We start from the raw sequence: 18,234 nt of genomic DNA on the forward strand, positions 1-18,234 counted from the left end.
TTGGTATGATGAACGGGAATCTCCAGTATAAAACAATATAGGTGAGACTACAAAAATTTTCTCAAATGCATATAAAATTTTCTTAGGTATTTAGTGTTATTTGAGGTTATGATGATACGGGAAAAAAAAGGTGGAGAAGAAGAAAGAATCTCTAGGCTATATCCCTGGAAATACCTGAAATTTGAACTTTTCTGTGTTTGACAACTCACATAAATTATTTCTGTTCATCAATTAGATGCATGTGATTTCATTCTGTTGGGTTTTTTCAGACTGACAAGTAGTGGCACCTAAGAGAATTGCAGATGATGTGCTTGATAGAAAATCTAGCAGGGCAGAAAGATGAAAAGCCTAAAAATTGTAAACATTCCTTTCAAATAGAAAGAAATATCTACTGTTCTTCAAAATGAGGGAATTTCAGAATAATTTTAATAATGATACTTCAGCATTTACTCTGTAGTGCTTTTTCATTTTTTTAGAAAAGCTACATTACATCAAATTTTTATCAAGGCATAATGAATAAAAATTTTACATGGGGCAACACAAAGATTTCCCCCAAAAGGCTGATATTACAGTTGAGCTGGTAGTCTTCTCTTTGACTTAAATGAAGACTACAACACAAACCATGGAAGAGCAAGATTTCCTCAGGATTGTTAGATTGCACGGGTTTTTCTTCCTCTTAGACTTAGCTCCACAGCATACAATTTCTTGCTACTGTTTCAGGAAATTATGTTTCAGACTTCCCCCATTTTTCGCTGTGTCTTTAACACAATAAGCTATGAGGGCCTTCCCTTGATGTCATGGAGTCCCAGGCAAGTCCTGGACCTCTTTTCTGTGGCAAAAGCACTGTGCTCTCTTTGCTATTTGCCCTTTCAATAAGACTATGTGTTTTTCATGCTACCAAAATAAATAGAAAAGTCTTACCATTGATAACACTGGGGACAATAACAGCAGAGCATATGAGGTTTTTTTCCAGTTGTGATGAGGAAATAATATGACAGTTATAAAACAAACAAAAAATCATGCAGTAGTAAAAGGAAGAAAAATCTAGAACGGAATATTTCAGCAAATAAAAAATATTTTAAGGTTTGTATTGAAGCACCTGTATTTAAAAGTAAAAGCAAAACTCCTAAGTTCTCCTTTAGGACAGAAGTCCCATTTGAGACTCAGCAGAAAGTTCTACATTATGTTTTTTCCATGTGCTCTGTATCTATGATCATTCCTGTTGAGAAGTATATAATTAGCTGCAATACAGCTCTTTCCCCTTGCTTATGAAGGTTAGATCTTAGATTGTCCCTTTGCAGCTTAAACCTACCAGGGTTAAATGTCACTTTTTGAAGAAAGAATTGTTTCCATTAGAGAAGAAGTGCAGTGTCAATAATGTATTTTGTTAGAAAAGCATTGAATATTTTATCTGTTCCCAGATGTTTGTGTCCTTTTGATTGGATGCAAATACGAAACATAAGTACAGTTTATTACCCAGCGCTACTGACATAGGAATGTGTTTGGAACAAGGACAGTAAATGGACTGAGAGACATTTTTAACAAACAGATTGCTCATTGTGCAGCTGTTGTCAGGTAACAGACCACGGTGGATGTTTCCAGCATCATAAATTCACCATAAATCAACATTTAAAGATAAATCAGGCAAGCAATTAACACTCATGTAATTTTTACACCACTCTAGAATGCATCTATTCGTTCCTAATTCCTTTCAGGTGTTTACAGTCTTACTTAACTGTAAACCTCAGGGAGAGTAAAAGCACTCAGTGCTTTTTGAGCCAAATTATTTCTCAACTGAAATTGAAAAAGACAAAATGCAAGTTCCTGTTTCTGGAAAACAAAAGCTGTAATTTTTTTTAATGTCAGGAGCTCAACTGGATTTAATCAGAAACACAGTGAAGAAACATCAGCTGATTGCAAGATGATTTGAGGCCATCAAAGTAATAATATCCTTCCGAGATCTGAATTCTATGTACAATTCTGATGAAGAAAGATGTTAGAATTGCAGAGGGATACAAAAAGTTTGCTATTCTGGTAAGAAGATTGAAGTGCTTTCTACATGGAAGCTAAATAAAAGCTGGAGTTCTTTGCTTTAACAAATTCAGGTTGAAAGGAGGTATCACCATTGCACAAAATATATGAGAACAATAATAATGGGAACAGAAGAAAATCTTAGCACTGAGACCTCAGACTAGCACACTGAAAAATAGCAACAAATTAACAAAGGAAGAATTGCTACACAAACTAGAAAAAGTTTTGGAACGTATCTAAAATGGAAATCATGGGGCTCCAAAATCACTATTGTCCCATCAAAGAAGATCAGATAGCTGCACTCTGTGTCTCAGGAGGGACATTCTTCTTTCTAGCCTCATCACAATGCTAAAGTAAATTAACTTTAATGTCGTTTCCCCCTCTAAGTCTTTCAAGATCTATATATCTGAAAATGATAACAACTTTCAATCCTAGGTTTTTAGTGAATTAGGACAAAATTTAAATATGGAGTTTATATGTTTATTTACTTGCAACCAGATTAATTCTCATGTGTGAAGAGGACAGATGGTAATAAAGAAAAAAAATTGCAACCGTGTGCATGTGTGTACATCATGCATACACACACACACACACACACACACACACACACACACATACACACTTTTCCTGCACAGTTGTATAGCTTAATATAGAATAATTCTCCAGCTGATTTTCAGTATCTGTAAGCTATTTAAATATATATAATTGAACTGAAAAATTATGGTAGCATCTGTCCCCAGAGATGTCTAAAAGGAAGCAGACTGTTATTAAATCACAGATATGTCTCCTAATTGTCTTGTTTCAAAATAAAGATAATTATTAGTAAACCAATTGAGGGCTTTGAATAATAACTGTAAATGTACTTGTCAGTCATTTACAATGAAAGAAAATGCATAGTTATATCTATCATACATAACTTAATTCACTAAAATTTTTTTAGTTATCAGAAATTAATTCAGGTTTCACTCTAGGAACATTTATTCTTATTCAAACAGAAAAGCCCCACCACTCCAGTTAGAATTTTCCCATCCAGAGTAAGCATGCACAAGTCTTTGTGTATTAACACTCTCTAATTTATAGTTCCATTTTGAAAAACAGCGGAAGCCACTGGACCGTGAAATAAATTATCAAGGGAAGTGGTCATGGCAACATCACTTCAGAGAGTGAAGTCTGTGACATTAACAAGTGTGGCTTAATGAACTGCTGTGCCAAATGTAGGTCGAGCTCTACCATACAGATAGCTGGATTAGCTGACCCTGAAAACAGAGACTTCAGTTTCTGCCACCATCAGTCTGTGCTTTTCCTTCCCCCGCAGCCTTCCTGTCTCATTCTCAGCTTTTTGTAGCTGAAGATGACTGCCAATGGTGAGGGATGGCTGGGTCTATGCCCAGCCAGGGGCACCAGCTGTTTGGGCTCCTGACTGCCTCCAGTGCCTTCCATGTCCCTGGAGAATGCTCCCTTCTTGTTTTGCCCCAATGAAGGAGCCATGCACAAGCCTCATGAGAGCACCAGTCTGACAGCCCGCATTTGCTGGTTCAGTAAAGTACATGAAGCAAGTGGCATAAGACAGCTCTCCTTCCCAAGTTCAAAAAAAAAAAAAAAAAAAAAAAAAGGAGCTGGAATGTTTGAAAAGTGTCTGTACCTGTAACACAGCCCATTTTAGTGTAGGTATATGCCAGGAGTTAGCCTAGCAGGTAGGTGCACTCTTCTGGTTTTGTCACCACTATCTCACAATTTTTTTCTTTCTTTGCTTTTGTGGTGTTGTCCCCACTGTGAAAGTGATTGATGGCAATTTTTAACCTTTGTGGATTTCTGCAGGTTTGAACATGCAGAGACGAGTGCAACCTCAGTGTCTGGATGCAGCACATTACATGACGTGCATGAATACATTCCCCTTGAATATAATAATTCCCTTGGCCTCCTTTCTAAAACCTTTCTTTGGTCCAGGAAGCTCCTCAAGGGAGAAAGCTCCTCTACAAGTATTTCTTTTTTCTCCCTTTCTCTGAGCTTCCATTACTGACTAGAGCTGAAAACAAAATAGATGTTGAGTCAAATTTTAGGTCCTGAGCCAGTGTTGTCACTTTTTTCATGCTCTACTCTTACCATAGGATTATACTAGGTTTCATGCAGAATTTAGTTGCTTTGTATTTTTTTAAATTGATGAAAATTTTAATACAAATTGTAGCATTCCTGAAGCTACAAAAGGGTAATTTTACTGAACTATAGCCTTGAAAAGAAAGCCTTCCATGATTATAATGTATAATCATAATGTACATAAATAATAATGTATTTTCTAGCTGAAGACTATAATTACTGTGTCCCTTGTAGATTCTTAATAAAAACAATAACAAAAAAAAACAACAACAAAACACATGTCCATAAAAACACTGAAATGAAAAACTACCTTGAATATTTTCCTTCCAGACTGTCTTCTAGGCTTAGTAAGCTCATTCCCAAGCTGGATCTATGAAATGTGAAACATGAAATGCCAGAGACATCAAAACTTTCAATAAAAATGGCATATTTGTAACAATAAAAGATACATTCCACATAAAAGTGAAAAATGTAGTCTATGCTTGTGCATGCTGTGATAGGTTCTGCTCTGAATGACATGCTATGTGAGAGGGACTGAGTGGACTTGGACTATGTGATTATATATCAGTGCGTGCCTGCTGCATTTGTTGAAAAAATGAATAAACCAAGCTTTTATATCCTTCAGTCACCTGGAATGCAGTCATAATTTCAGAATGCAATTTACCTCAGAAATAGCCACAAAGGAATATTCAGTCGCTGTTTCTGATGATGGCAGGTGTTCAGCCATCTCCAGGAGAGCAGGACATTTGGAGTGATGTGGTGTTTTGGGAAGACAAGCACCATATCACTCCAAGTGCTCTCTCTTCTTTCTTCTTCCTGCAGCTTTATATTCTGAGCATGAAGCCATATGGTCTGGAATATCCCTTTGGTCAGCTGGTGTCAGCTGTCCTGGCTGTGCCCTGTCCCGGCTCCTTGTGCACCCCTGCCTCCTCACTGGTAGGGCGGTGTGAGAGGCAGAAAAAGCTTTGATGCTCTCTGAGAACTGCTCAGCAAAAATTAAACCAGAAGGCTTATAGCCAAGATGGAGAGGGATTTTAACCAGAGCCTGCAGTGACAGCACAAGGTACAATGGCTTTAAACTAAAAGAGAGCAGATTTAGACTGAATGTAAGGAAGACATTTTTCACAGTAAAGGTGGTGAGGTTCTTAAAAGATTTTCAAGACAATTTTTGTGTGCCCCATTTCTGGAAGAGTTCAGGACTGGGTTGGATGGTACTTTGAGCAACCTGGCCCATGGCAGAGGTTTGGAACCAGATGATCTTTAAGGTTTCTTCCGAACAAAACCTTTCCATAATTGTGTCTATCCATTCATTTGTCTATCCAAACCAGTTCAAAACATAATGACATAATTACTTGTCCTATAGTTTTCTGTTGCCCCAAAAGTGAACACTGGCAGACAGAAAAAATGTAAAAGATCACAGTTCAACTATATTTGCTTATGGCATATGAATATTTTATTGAATTGAGGCAATTGAATAGGTCATCACTTTCCAGTCTAAAAGCATTTTCTTCATCTTCATTCTCATTCACTGGAGAAAATAAAATGGGAGGCTCCAACACTCCAGTGCAAGTAAAATAAATATTTGTCTCTATTTTGAATGTGTATGAGCTAACATCTCTATATTCCTGTTTTTAACAAAGCTGTACTAGTGTAGATTGTATAATGACATTATTATTTGCTTTCTCATTTTCTTTTAAGATTGTTTCCTTATTATATTGAATTCTATGAATTTGAATTTTTAAAAGAATAAAGGAGGACTAGAATTCTGTGCATGCTTGCATCTCCCATGTTCACTTATGCCATCACTGAGAAATGGTTGCAAAGCATTGACTAATACTTGCTAACAGAACTTTATACTCACATATTTTGCTGCAAATGAAAACAGAAACAGAAGTAAAGTGTAAAAAAGCCATTTATGAGCAGTGACTATGTGTGAGAGCCATGTGCTGATAAAGACCTGTAAGCAAACAGATGACTCCTGGCTGATCTCTCTCAAAAGCATTTCATGCTTTTTGGAAGTAATTTTAGGAAGTTTGAGACGGTTGTGAACTCTGGCCACTGAGCTTAGAAGGATGCTTTCCAGCCTCTCAAGTCTTCAAGCCACCTCAGGGAAAGACATTCCCAGTCATTCCTACTAGGATCTGAATTTGTGGTTTGAGACAATTTTACAACCTTTTACTCATATGTTACCATTTCATGTTTGTTTAAGTAAGTCAGCTAATTATACCAAAGCCATTCTCACCTTGTTGTTGGAGCAGTCAACACATTCTGATACACTGCTTGTGTAGGATTTTGACTTCCTTTCACAGAAGCAAACAACAAACTGACTTCACCTACATTCTTCTCACTACAAGAGGTGGTTTTGTACCCTGTAATAATTGAATAGTGTGTGTCTCAGCATTGTGTAGATAACAGCTGCAGTATTATTAGTGGGAAACAGCTCTATTAGTACTTACTGACAAGCTGTTTCTCTTTGTGTGAGCTCTTTTCTTAAAAAGCATGCAAATAGACTAGGAGAACATTTCTCTTGCTTTTTCCCATTTATTGTTAAAGAACATGTACTTTATAATTAAAAACCCCTGTTCCTAATACTAACATAAAAACCACTGCTTTAAAGAGGTTTTAAACAGGTTTACATAGAATCTTATATGTTAATGATGTATTAGAAAAACCTGAAAGACCAAAGTGTTCTTGTGGTACAATTGAGCAACAGATTTGAGTTTTATGCTTCTTCAATAAAATGTTTGTTACAGGTGGTGTAAGTAGTGAGGCCTGTACTTAAGGATGCCTACTGGTTTCCATTGGAAGACTGGGTTTTTAATTACTTTAGTCTTTTCAGACTTAATGTACTGTTTAGACTGGATTCTTTCATATTATGCAAATTAAAGAGAGGAATTGCAGAGAAAATAGAATTTTTAAATACTTCAGTTTTTTCCCAGAAAGATAATTGGGAAAATATCTTGATTTCTTATAAGTCTGTAAAGCAGAGACATTTTTCTTTCTTATGAAATATGCAATGTTTTGTAATTTTATTAAATATAATAAGGTAACCATAATTAAAAACAATATTTCTGTTAATATTCTCTCAAACTTGGACACCGGATAAACTTTAAAAAATTACGATATAAAAATGTCAATTTATGTCCTGCTCTGCCCAGTGTGACCCATCCACTCTCAGCTGATTCATGTGAATCTCTTGGACTGGGAGTGTAGGCTGTTGGCATAATAATTGGTAGCAACAGTGGAAATGACAAAGAACAAATACAAGTAAGGGCAGTAGCAAGGCAGCAGCAATAATTATTATTATTAGTGATCTCAGTATCTCTGTTGCATCTATTCGGAAGCACAGAGAACAAGGTGAGAGCTGACAAAAAAAAACATGATGTCCTAGAGGAGTGCAGGATGTCCTTGCTTCTGCCACTGAGTGCCTTTGTGAGAGGATGCACAGTTCACTTAAACAAGACTGTTAGCATGTGGGCTTGGGTATGCCAAAGAACTCACCTTAGATCTATTTAGCAGGAAAGAATGAGGAGCTCTGCTCTCATCAATTAGAGAGGTAAAATGCATACAAATGCTATCAAAGTACTAAGTATTCTGAAACTATCACCTCTGTGGGTTTCAAATTAGCACTATGAAAAATGGATACTTTGGATAATTTTGGCCTTAAGCTATTTTTGATAATTCTCCAGGTATGAAATGGAGTTACCTCACACAAGGACTGTGCAGATAATTTCATTTGCATCTTTTAAAAATGCATCAGATGCACTGGCAAGCATTTAGAAAAGCTCGTGAGAGAATGAACAATTAATTCTGTGTGTCTCAGTAAACAATGGATGGATCCATGCACCTAGAATAATGAAGAAGAAGCAAACAAAATAACATCAAGATACCCTGTCAACGGATACTCTTAATTCTTGCACTACAGCAGACAGTGTTCTGAGGAAAAAATTATATATATCTTTCAATCAAATCTGTATTGAGATGTAGGAAGCCTAGTTAATATAGCCTCAGCCAATTTTGCAATTGCAATATGCATTTCAGGAATGGAAGAAAATGCATTATTATGTAACACTAGAGATCTCCATCACTATTTAATTCTTTGGTGTGAACACAGCAAGTATTCATGAATTTATTATTAAATTAATTTAATTTAATTTAATTTAATTTAATTTAATTTAATTTAATTTAATTTAATTTAATTAATTTAATTAATTTAAATTATTTAAACTTTTCCTGAATACAGGAAAGTTTTCCTTTGCACATAGTTTCATTAAAAGAAAATGCTTTCTTTTGGGCCTTCCCTGAGTTGGAGGCAAAGATCTCATTTAGTTTCAGAGACAGGAAAAATGAAGCTTTTTGCTATGCTCGATATACACTACTTTATTAAATTTTCTATTAGTATTATGACTAATTAAGAAAAGTCAGAACTTACAACTATACTGTTTTGTAAACATTTTCAGGTGTTTTTAAATGAATAATATGTTCTGTGTGTATCTTTGACACACTTTTCCTTTTCTCTCTTTTAAAAAGCACTGGTTTCAGTTATTCTATCTCAAATAATAATCATATCTTGGAATATATTGCTGTTCTAGCATGAAGAGAGTTAGATAAATGTGAGCATGTTTTTCTAAAATTCCTCTGCACTTCCCACAAACAACTTCTGGTAATACAAATTTGACAGCACTTATATGTTTTTTCAAGATTTCAGTGAAAGTAATAAATCCCTGTGCTTAGCTTCTTTACTTGGCAGTTTCACCATGATCCCTTGTTACAAACAAAAGTTTATAGTCTAATCTTTAAGGACAGCTTATGTAAAAGCAAACAATCCTGAAGCAAAATACTGACGTAGTTGGCTGTGTCATTAAAACCTTCCCCAACATAATGATCACTGCCAGGCATGCGGCATTACTGGGCTTCTTTCAGCTTTAAATGAAAGGACTGTGTCATCTGAAAGTCACTGCATGGAGTTAGTAGTGACCACCCATTCCATAGAAAGGTTGTCAGTTTGTAATAATTCAAAGTGGTGTCAGGCTGATGGCTCATAGGAAAGAGTGAAATTTTTTGATATATGAAGGTTAATTTATTATTTGCTTTCCATATCCTAATTTATTGTTAGTATGGTTGAAGAAGAGCTCAGAAAATGAAGACAGACTTGTGTACCTTGGCTCAAGTGTCTGTTCAGTTCAGCCATGAGAGGATTTAGGAAAGTTTACCACTTAGTACTGACTTTTGGTTACTTATTACTTATTCAGAGAGATTATGTAAACTCAACTTTGTGTTTTGAAGAGTGTCATGCATATGTTTTCAGGGAGCACAATCTGTACTTGTATACACTTCTTTATGTTATGTTGCTTTTTTGAGAGTTTGAAACAGAATTCATGATTTGAGAAATGAATTAAGCCACCTAATACCTTATCCTCAAAAAACCCAGTGGCTTCAACTACATAAGAAGCAATTTCATAGCATGCAAATAGCTGTGGCATGTCCCTCACAGCCCAAATTATTCCATGATTTTATGAAAATATCAATGGAGGACCATTTGTAGAAACATCAATGTTCTGCATCACGTCGATTATCAGCTTTGGAGCACATTCTTCTTTAGCATAATCAGACTTCTGCCTTCTATTTTTAAAAGAAGTGGTTGACTTCAATGTGAGATTCTGAAATCAACAAAAATGTTCTGCATAGCTCCTTGTCTATTGGGAGTCTCTGTTTCCTACTCTGAGAACAGTTGTCTCACTGAAGAAATACTCAGAGATACAGCGACATGAATGAGATTGCTTATGCTCTTGTAGCACCATTTCGTCTTTTCAGACAATAAAATATTGATTGAGGCCCCAAGATTAAATAAGAGCAACAAATCATCACCTAAAATGCATATATGAGACAAAAGCAGATTTTCTGAAATTAAACATATTTACATTATAGTATGTTTTATAATTCATATACACACCCTAAAGGGAAGAAGATAAATGTGGTCAGATTCATGACAGTCCTGAACCGGTTAATGTGATGCTAATTATTCTTGCATTTAGAAAAAAATTTGCATGAGGGCAATTATGGAGGGTTTCCTGAGCAATGTATTGCGGCAACAACACTGCATGAATATTTGACAACACAGTTTTATTAGTACTATACCAATTCATGCTAGGAGATAGGTCACCTACATCATGTCCTAAATACTTTATAGGCATATGTAAGCAACAAATATTTGAAGAGGAAAAGAGGAAAAATATTAATCTCTCTGAAGAACAGAGAGCTCACCTAACAATCTTGTTCTCTTGTTGTTTAGTTTTGCTTGAAATAAGCTAAAATCTGAAAAAAATCCATAATACATCGCATTTGAAATTAAATATTATTCAATGGTAAAGTTTCATATCATCAATTACCTTTCAGGCACAGGACTGTCCAACTTCCATATTCTAACAAAACAGGAATTCCCCTGCCCTTGGAACTGAGTGAGTGCTACAGTTGAAATATTAATGGGAATCCTGAGGAAAAGCAGTAGCTGCCTTAACCACAATGCAAAGCATGAAAACATGGAGTATATAGGATCTCTGAAGATGGGGGTAATCTAGTCAAGATACCCATGGACACAGCAATGAGCAGATTTTGTGCGATCATCTTTAGAATAACTTTGTTTTCACGGTCTTTGAAAGTCATGGCTTGAAGATGTGACAAGCATTCTTTATTAGTCCTTTTAATCTACTTAATATCTTATTCTCCTTGTTATTTGTGCATCTCTAAAATGTGGGATGCATGCCTACTTCTGACTCTGAAGCTGTGGTGTGTTTCCTGTTTGTACCCTTCCACCATGGTGGGTGCAGCTGAGCACTGCACTGATCTGCTCCTTGCTTTGCTTTCCAGAGAAAGACAACTATTTTTTTTTTACTTAGACTAAAATACACACTGTACCTGAAGTTGAGATCAATCAATAGTGTCATCTAGCAGAAAAAAAAAATTCTAAAGGACCTACCTTTTCAAATGTTCTTGATGTGTAAAATTAACATTTGCTGTGTTCCAGTACTGACATATTACAAACATAAATAACAGATGTTTTCAAAATTAGGTTAGAGACAAACCCCTCTGCCAACCTCCAGCAATGACAAAATCTGGCAATACACAGGGTGCTAAATTGAGGTGTCTTATGCCAGCAAGACTCTCTGTATACCTGAAGCACTCACCTAAGGGGTTTCCATAGCCTGGACTGGTAAAACTCAAGAACAATACCACAAATGGCACTAAACGCTCTGTGTTTATGATGGAAACTCATGGGATTGCACAGAGATCAGCATCTGCTCTGTGATTTATGGAACAGTATTAACTAAACAGGAGTTGAAACTCCCTCTCACAGAAACAAGGAAACTAGACTAAATGAATTTCTCTAATCAAGGAACATAACAAGATACAAGTTTCTGTCTGAAGCCACATACCTTTGAGTAAACCACACATGCTTTTGAAGGCATCAATTTTCTTTGCCTGCATTGTGGTGATTCTGGAAGAATTATAGCACTGAATCATAGAATGGTTTGGGTTGGAAGGGACTTTAAAGATCATCTACTTCTAAATCTCCATCACAGGCAGGATCACCTTCCACTAGACCAGTTTACTCAAAGTCCTGCCCAACCTGGCCTTGAAGACTTCCAGGGATGGGGCATTCACAGATTCTCTGAGCAACCTGTTCCAGTGTTCCATCATCCTCACAGGAAAGGTCACCCCAGAGCCTTCTCTTCTCCAAGCTGAACAACCGCAACTTTCTCAGTTTTTTCTCATAAGAGAGAAGTTTCATCCCTCTAATCCTCTTGGTGGCCCTCCTCCAGCCAGTCCTTCTTGTGCTGAGGACCCCAGAGCTGGTTGCAGATATATTTGATTGTATGTCAAACACATTTGTTCTGTCAGTATGCCCTGGTGTGCGGTTGGCAAAATCACCAGATCACAGAATATTTTTATTTGAAAGGGACTCACAAGGATCACCAAGTGCAGCTCTCAAGTGAATGGCCCACATGGGGATTGAAGCCACAGCCTTGGTGTTAGCACCATGAGCTAATCTCAGTGATGGACTCCATAGAAAAGGAGAGAAGGGTACTCAAACCTGTCCCCACAAGAACATGCTTGTGCATGTGTAAATGGACTGAAAAATACAACTTGAAGAAGAGCAGAGGTTGAAAAGGCCAAATAGTTTGTATTTTCAAAGGAATGCTTCCAGTTTGCGTGAAATGATCAAGCATCTGTCATTCTTTAAGCACTCGAGATTTTGAAGATACTTTTGCCAACTAATCTGCAAAGGAGCAAACATTTCGTAGAATGCCTTCTGTGCATGTCTGCTTTTTCTCTTTCTTTGTCAGGACTTCCTTTGGTGTAAATTCAATACCAAATAAATTTGTAGGGCACAACAGGACTGAAGAGGTAAACCCATGCAAAGTTCTGAAGAGGCTTTAAAAAATTGAGATATGAAAAGACATTTTTTGTATACTGGCTACATTCAAATCAGCAATGGCACAGACACACAATAGAAGCAAATAATCAAGCAACTACATTTATCTTTCTGTTGATTGAGAATTTATTCCATTAAAATACATGCTAGCTTAATTGAGAGCTTTAGTCTTAATTTCTCTTAAGAGAATGCTTTGATCCCAGTTTATCTGACAAGGCAAGGCTTCAATAAACGAAGGAAATAGCTTAGCAGACAGAAGTGTAATCTACTGACTGCAATTATTCAAAGCTCTGCATCTGCTCAAAAGAACAACTCATAACAATGCAAGAAATACTCATTTTCTCTTCTGTTTTATGCAACTCAACAGAAAAGACCCCATTTTGCCCTACAGAAAAAAACCACCAACTTTGAAGTTCAGGGTAAGCAACTTTTCCATCTAGATCACATTTACTGAAGGATGGACAGTGTTGTTAAATTGTACATACATGTATATATAAAAGATAGCTCTAAGACAGTATTAGACAGTAAGGATTTGATCCACTTTAGGAAATAAGAAGAGATAGAAGAGATTATTTTTTTCATTCAAACCTACTTTGGAATTGGATATAAAAGGGACTTATCTGGATAGTGATTTTATAGACCCCCAAGGACTGGATATGAATATCACAAACATTATTAATCAAAAATGACAAAAATACTTTGATATGAGAAAATGTGGCTTCTGATAATACAAAGCCAATGTTGGGCTATTCGGCAGTATGTATAGTAATAGGTATGATAGCCTACAGATTTTTCTACCATAGTCACTGAAAACAATCTACCTTGTATTTAAATGGGAGTTCTTAAAATAATGAGGTCATTTAAAAAGAGCTGTAAGTAAAGAGCAAACAAAAAATCTTGGATTGAGGGACCATAGATGTATTTTACTAAATAAAAGTATATCTATAATGAAAGTTCTTCAGCCTGACTTAGTTCCCATCAGGCTTCTCTTCTTTTGGGAGAATGTAATTTTTCATTAGGAGTTAAATGAGGATAGCTATTGGTGAGCAAATGGGAAGGCAACAAATGACTCAGAATAGCATCCCACAGCTAACACTTGCGAGTAGTTTGAAAATGAGTCACTGAAAAGGCTAGTTCCACCTCCTGAATTCATTAAAGTGTTTTTCAATGGTCTCAGTAAAAAACAAAGAAAAAGACCCCAAAACACCAATGAACCATAAAATAACTCCCCCAGCTTCCCACCCAGCTTCCTCCCCAGAAAAACCCCAGAAGCCCAAAGGCAAGTTAGGAAACAGAAACTTAGGCATTAGTGAAACTCAAAATGGAAAAGGAATGTAAGGACTGTTCTGATGACTGATAAAGAAGTAGAGAGGCCAGGTGGCTTTACCAAACAGTGGAGTTCAGCTGTGACTGGCATTTGTGTAGGCAGTCTGTTGTTTTAAATACCTTTCCTTCAATAGAATGCTTGTACCTGATGTGATGATGATGACAATGATGAACTTCCTGTTTAGTCTGCTCATCACTGATCACAGCCTCCCAAAAAGAAGAACACACCTGTTGGCTAAGAGTAATTGATCTGGAAGGAATTTCTAACCAAGGTTCTGTCTGAAAACAAGTAGACTGGGTAGCACAAGAGATGGAGGATGTCAGCCAAGAAGTTGTCTTCATGTTCCTAAAAATGATGCTGTAGTGCTGAAAGGCCTAGGGACTGGTTTTGACACTGAGTCCAGAGAGCACTTGAGTGGTTGAGTGTCCACATTTCATAATATTTGGCTCAAGGTAATTCCCACTCCACCCTTTTCTCTCCGAGCTCTAGATAAGCACTTATTATTTTATTCCAGTTTATTTTGAGTGCAACAATACATGTCAATATATGCCAATGTATGTCCTGTAGTCCATCATAATTGTGCTACTTCATGTAATGAAACTGAATGCATTTATCAGCTGTGCCATGGAGAGGGCACAAGAGTGTTTAGAGGTTGCAAAACCTGGTGGGAGAATGATGTTGGAAGGTGACCCAGAGCTGAAGAAGTTCATCCTGGTGAAGTTTTGTCAATGCTGCCTATTGGGAACCATCTCTGGAACAAGCTATCTTCTGGCTTCTTCTGGCCTGATATTGGAGGATGCCCATTGGAAAGGAGAAGAGTTGGGGCTGAACAGAAGACTGGATTTCATTCACTGGGCAGGTGTTCCAGGGAGGCAGAGTTGTCACCATTACATCATCAGTCACTGCCCTATCCCCAGAATCACAGGAAAACTGTCCTGGGTTTTCTTGCAGCTCTATGGAATGTATACTCAATTTTTGCTGTGAATAGTGGATATACAATTCAGATTGAGAAGCACTCTTCTACTTTGCTAGTACTTTGTCAAACTTGGATGGTAAGAAACTGTGTCCCTTATTTTTCAATTTCCACACAGAAAGCATTTTACTAGGTTTTGGAAACATTGTGCAAGATAAAGAAGCTTGATGAATAGAATAAAATAGGTAAGAGAAAATTTAATGAAATATTTTTTCAGATGTTTTCAAAAACAGGTAAAAGAGAAACTACAATATCTTCAGGAAAAAAAAAAAAAAAGATAGCCAAAGCATGCTGCTGTGAGAAATCATAGAATCACAGAATATGCTGAGTTGGAAAAGACTCATCAGGCTCATTGAGCCCAACTCCAGGACACCCTAAGAACTGCACTATGTGCCTGAGAGTGTTGCCCAAACACTTGAACTCTGATTGGCAGTGTATGTGCTATGATACAAATTGCCATTTTATTGAGAAAAACTACAAATAAAACTGATATAATCCATAAAAATAAAATGTTTCTTATTATTATGTACATTTAATTATTCTGATTTTTTTTTACTTTTAAAAAATAAAATAACATTCTAAATACGCGATCTTATAAATAACTACTTCAACATTATATACAGTAATGACAGTAATGAATCACACGTCAAGGACATTAGGGCTTAACAAACAGAAAACTGGTTGCCCTAATCTAAGGCACTGGAATCCTGCTATAAATTCTCATATGCAATTTATGTTTCTACTGACAACTAGAAAAAAATCGTAAAAATAGCTAATTACAGAAGTAAAATTTCTTGATTATTCTTTTGTTGAATGCGCTACCCCAGGGGGAAAAGGACCTGATTCTGACAAGTCATGCTGGTTCTCAGAAAGGATCTGTGTTGGGTAGCTTCTCTCTGTTGTCCAGGTAGAGACTGAAATGAGACTTAGGAAATTATGAACCATGAAGCTGTAAGTTGAGTACACAGTAAAACAAGGAAGAGGGGAAAAATTAAAAATGGACAAACCAACTGAATATGGAGTGGAAATCTATCATTAATGCCCTGCATATGTGGCAAAGTATGCTGCATGTATGTGATATAACGGGGAAAGCAGAAATTGTAACCAAACCTCTGCAATGAGTCAGGCTCAGCTTGTTTCTCACTAGCAGCTCTTGTTTCCTATACAGCTGTTTTCATACAACTTGTAGGAACTTAATAAATTCAATATAACTTCCCTCCAGGGGAAACAAACAGACATGCCACATACAGTGTGTAATCATGGAAAGTATTATATTTAAAATGAAATAAATTTCATTATCTCACCAGCAAAATCTTGTTGATGCAGTTAAAACAATGAATTATGGCTGAAGTTTTTGACTAAAACAATTAAGTTAACTAGGAATGATGGTTGTTTTATAGCAGTTAGGATAGAAATCACAGAATCATGGAATATGCTGAATTGAAAGGAGTGTATAAAATCCAGTTAGGATTTATAGAATTATTTTGGTTTTTTTCCCTTTTTAAAAAAAATAATATTCTAAATAAGCAATCTTATACGTAACTACTTCAACTTTACAGACAGTAAAGGCAGTTCAAATTATAACTGTGCAACTTTTTAGTTTAGAAAAGTCCAAAGATTAAAAAAAAAGGGAAAATCATGCTTGGCAGAATTGGAAGTAACAGGATTCAGACAAGATGTATGGAAGTAAGTGATTTGAGCAGCCTCATTTCATAAACACTTCTATTACTGGATTTGTCTGAAAAACTTGGCAATTCATGAGAAAATCAGCAGGTAGCTCTGTTCACATAATGATCAAAAATTCATTTGAAGTCCACAGATGTCATGAAAAATCAAAGAAAAGGTAACCTTCAGAGAAACTTTAGTTTTACTGTTGCCTTCTGGAAGAGATTGTAATATTCATATGTCTTTATTTCCAAACAAATATTTTATTGAATTCCATTATTTATACTAAGAGATCATATTAGCATGTTTCTCCATGGGAACACTAATAGGATTTCTTGCCTCTATACAACTATTTCTTTTCAGAAAAAATTAAATATTTAAATATTCTGAAGTAACAAATTTGGTCAAAACTTCACTCGCTTATGCATTATGGGTTCTGCCCTTGCATCCTGTTGTTTTCAAGAACATGCAACCAAAATCTGAGTGAAACAAAATGACTCTATAAAATGTCACAACTTTCTACTCTCAATGGGATGCAGAGGAAAGAACTGAAGTTTAAAAAAGACAGAAATTGGGAAATGATAAAACACCACTGATGGACAAATATTCCAGGACAGCTTACAAAGTTAATTTAGCAGTCAGAAAATTGCACATTTTAAAAATAAAATCATTTCATCACAGTTTGTCCAAGCATATTGTATCAAGGTAGACATACCTGTGTAAAAGTGTGCAGTTATATTGGGGCTGAAGGTTTTTGCTATATATTCAATAGCCTGAATTTAACTCATTTGAAAACTGACCTTCATTGGTTCAGCTCGAAGTGATGCAGGTTATCTGGAGGAGAAACAAAGCTGATTGGAATGTTTCTCATACATCTCTGGCTATAAAAACTCTTATAATTTTCTTATTCTTGCTTATAATTTTCTTATTCTTGCTCAAAAAAACCACCTAAGTTTAACACAGATTATTTGTCTGTATGTTAGGAATGCCAGTGATGTAATTTAAGCAATTTTTGCAGAAATTTCTAGCTGTTAGATAATGGCTCACAACATATTTATGAAATGATTCATGCTGCCGTCATGGTGCCCTTCCAAGCCTTCTGTTATTTTTGTAGCACACAGAGCACACAGTACACAGAGATCTCAGCCATACATCAATGCCTTAACATGCCCTCTGTATTTCAATATAGAAGATTGTACAATACTACACAAAAAAGGGGTGCCCTGCCTCAACAGATCTTGCAGTTGACTTTGACATGGGCCAGTCTTGCCCTTGGAGCAGCTTGTAGCACTTTTTGTGCTTTTTTGCAATATTGCATGTGAGAAAATATTGCATACACATTTGGAACTGCATTGAAGGCAGTGTTCCATGCTAGAGAATATGTGAACATCTGCTACTAACACGAGTGAAGTTGTCCATTTAATTAATCAATGTTTAAACTACCTTAAAAATTAAAAGAGTTATGTGCTATTATCGCTTGTTGATGTCTTATGATGGTTGTATTAAATGAAAATACTTCAGCTAATTCATGAAAGATCAGAATGAATCTTTTGCTGAATGATTATGATATGGGAACATTGATTCTATGGGTAAACAGAAAAGGAAATCAGGTTATTTGTTTCCAGTACATCATCCTCAAGATTAACGGATGTTTTCTTTAAATTAAGCAGAGGGAACACAGGTAAAAATGAAATCAAATGCAGAGAAGTG

General features: G+C 36.1%; 1 long non-coding RNA gene across 1 annotated transcript in view; it reads right to left on the minus strand.

Moving 5' to 3' along the window:
- Nucleotides 1-17,501, minus strand: part of LOC113460017 (uncharacterized) — a 44,136-nt gene extending 26,635 nt beyond the window's left edge. Inside the window, exon 1 of the long non-coding RNA XR_003381643.2 lies at nt 17,240-17,501. This is a non-coding gene — a long non-coding RNA (uncharacterized LOC113460017). The remainder of the gene's footprint in view (nt 1-17,239) is intronic.
- Nucleotides 17,502-18,234: the final 733 nt, after the last annotated feature.

Source organism: Zonotrichia albicollis, chromosome 4 (genome assembly GCF_047830755.1).
Source record: "Zonotrichia albicollis isolate bZonAlb1 chromosome 4, bZonAlb1.hap1, whole genome shotgun sequence".
Taxonomy (NCBI): domain Eukaryota; kingdom Metazoa; phylum Chordata; class Aves; order Passeriformes; family Passerellidae; genus Zonotrichia; species Zonotrichia albicollis.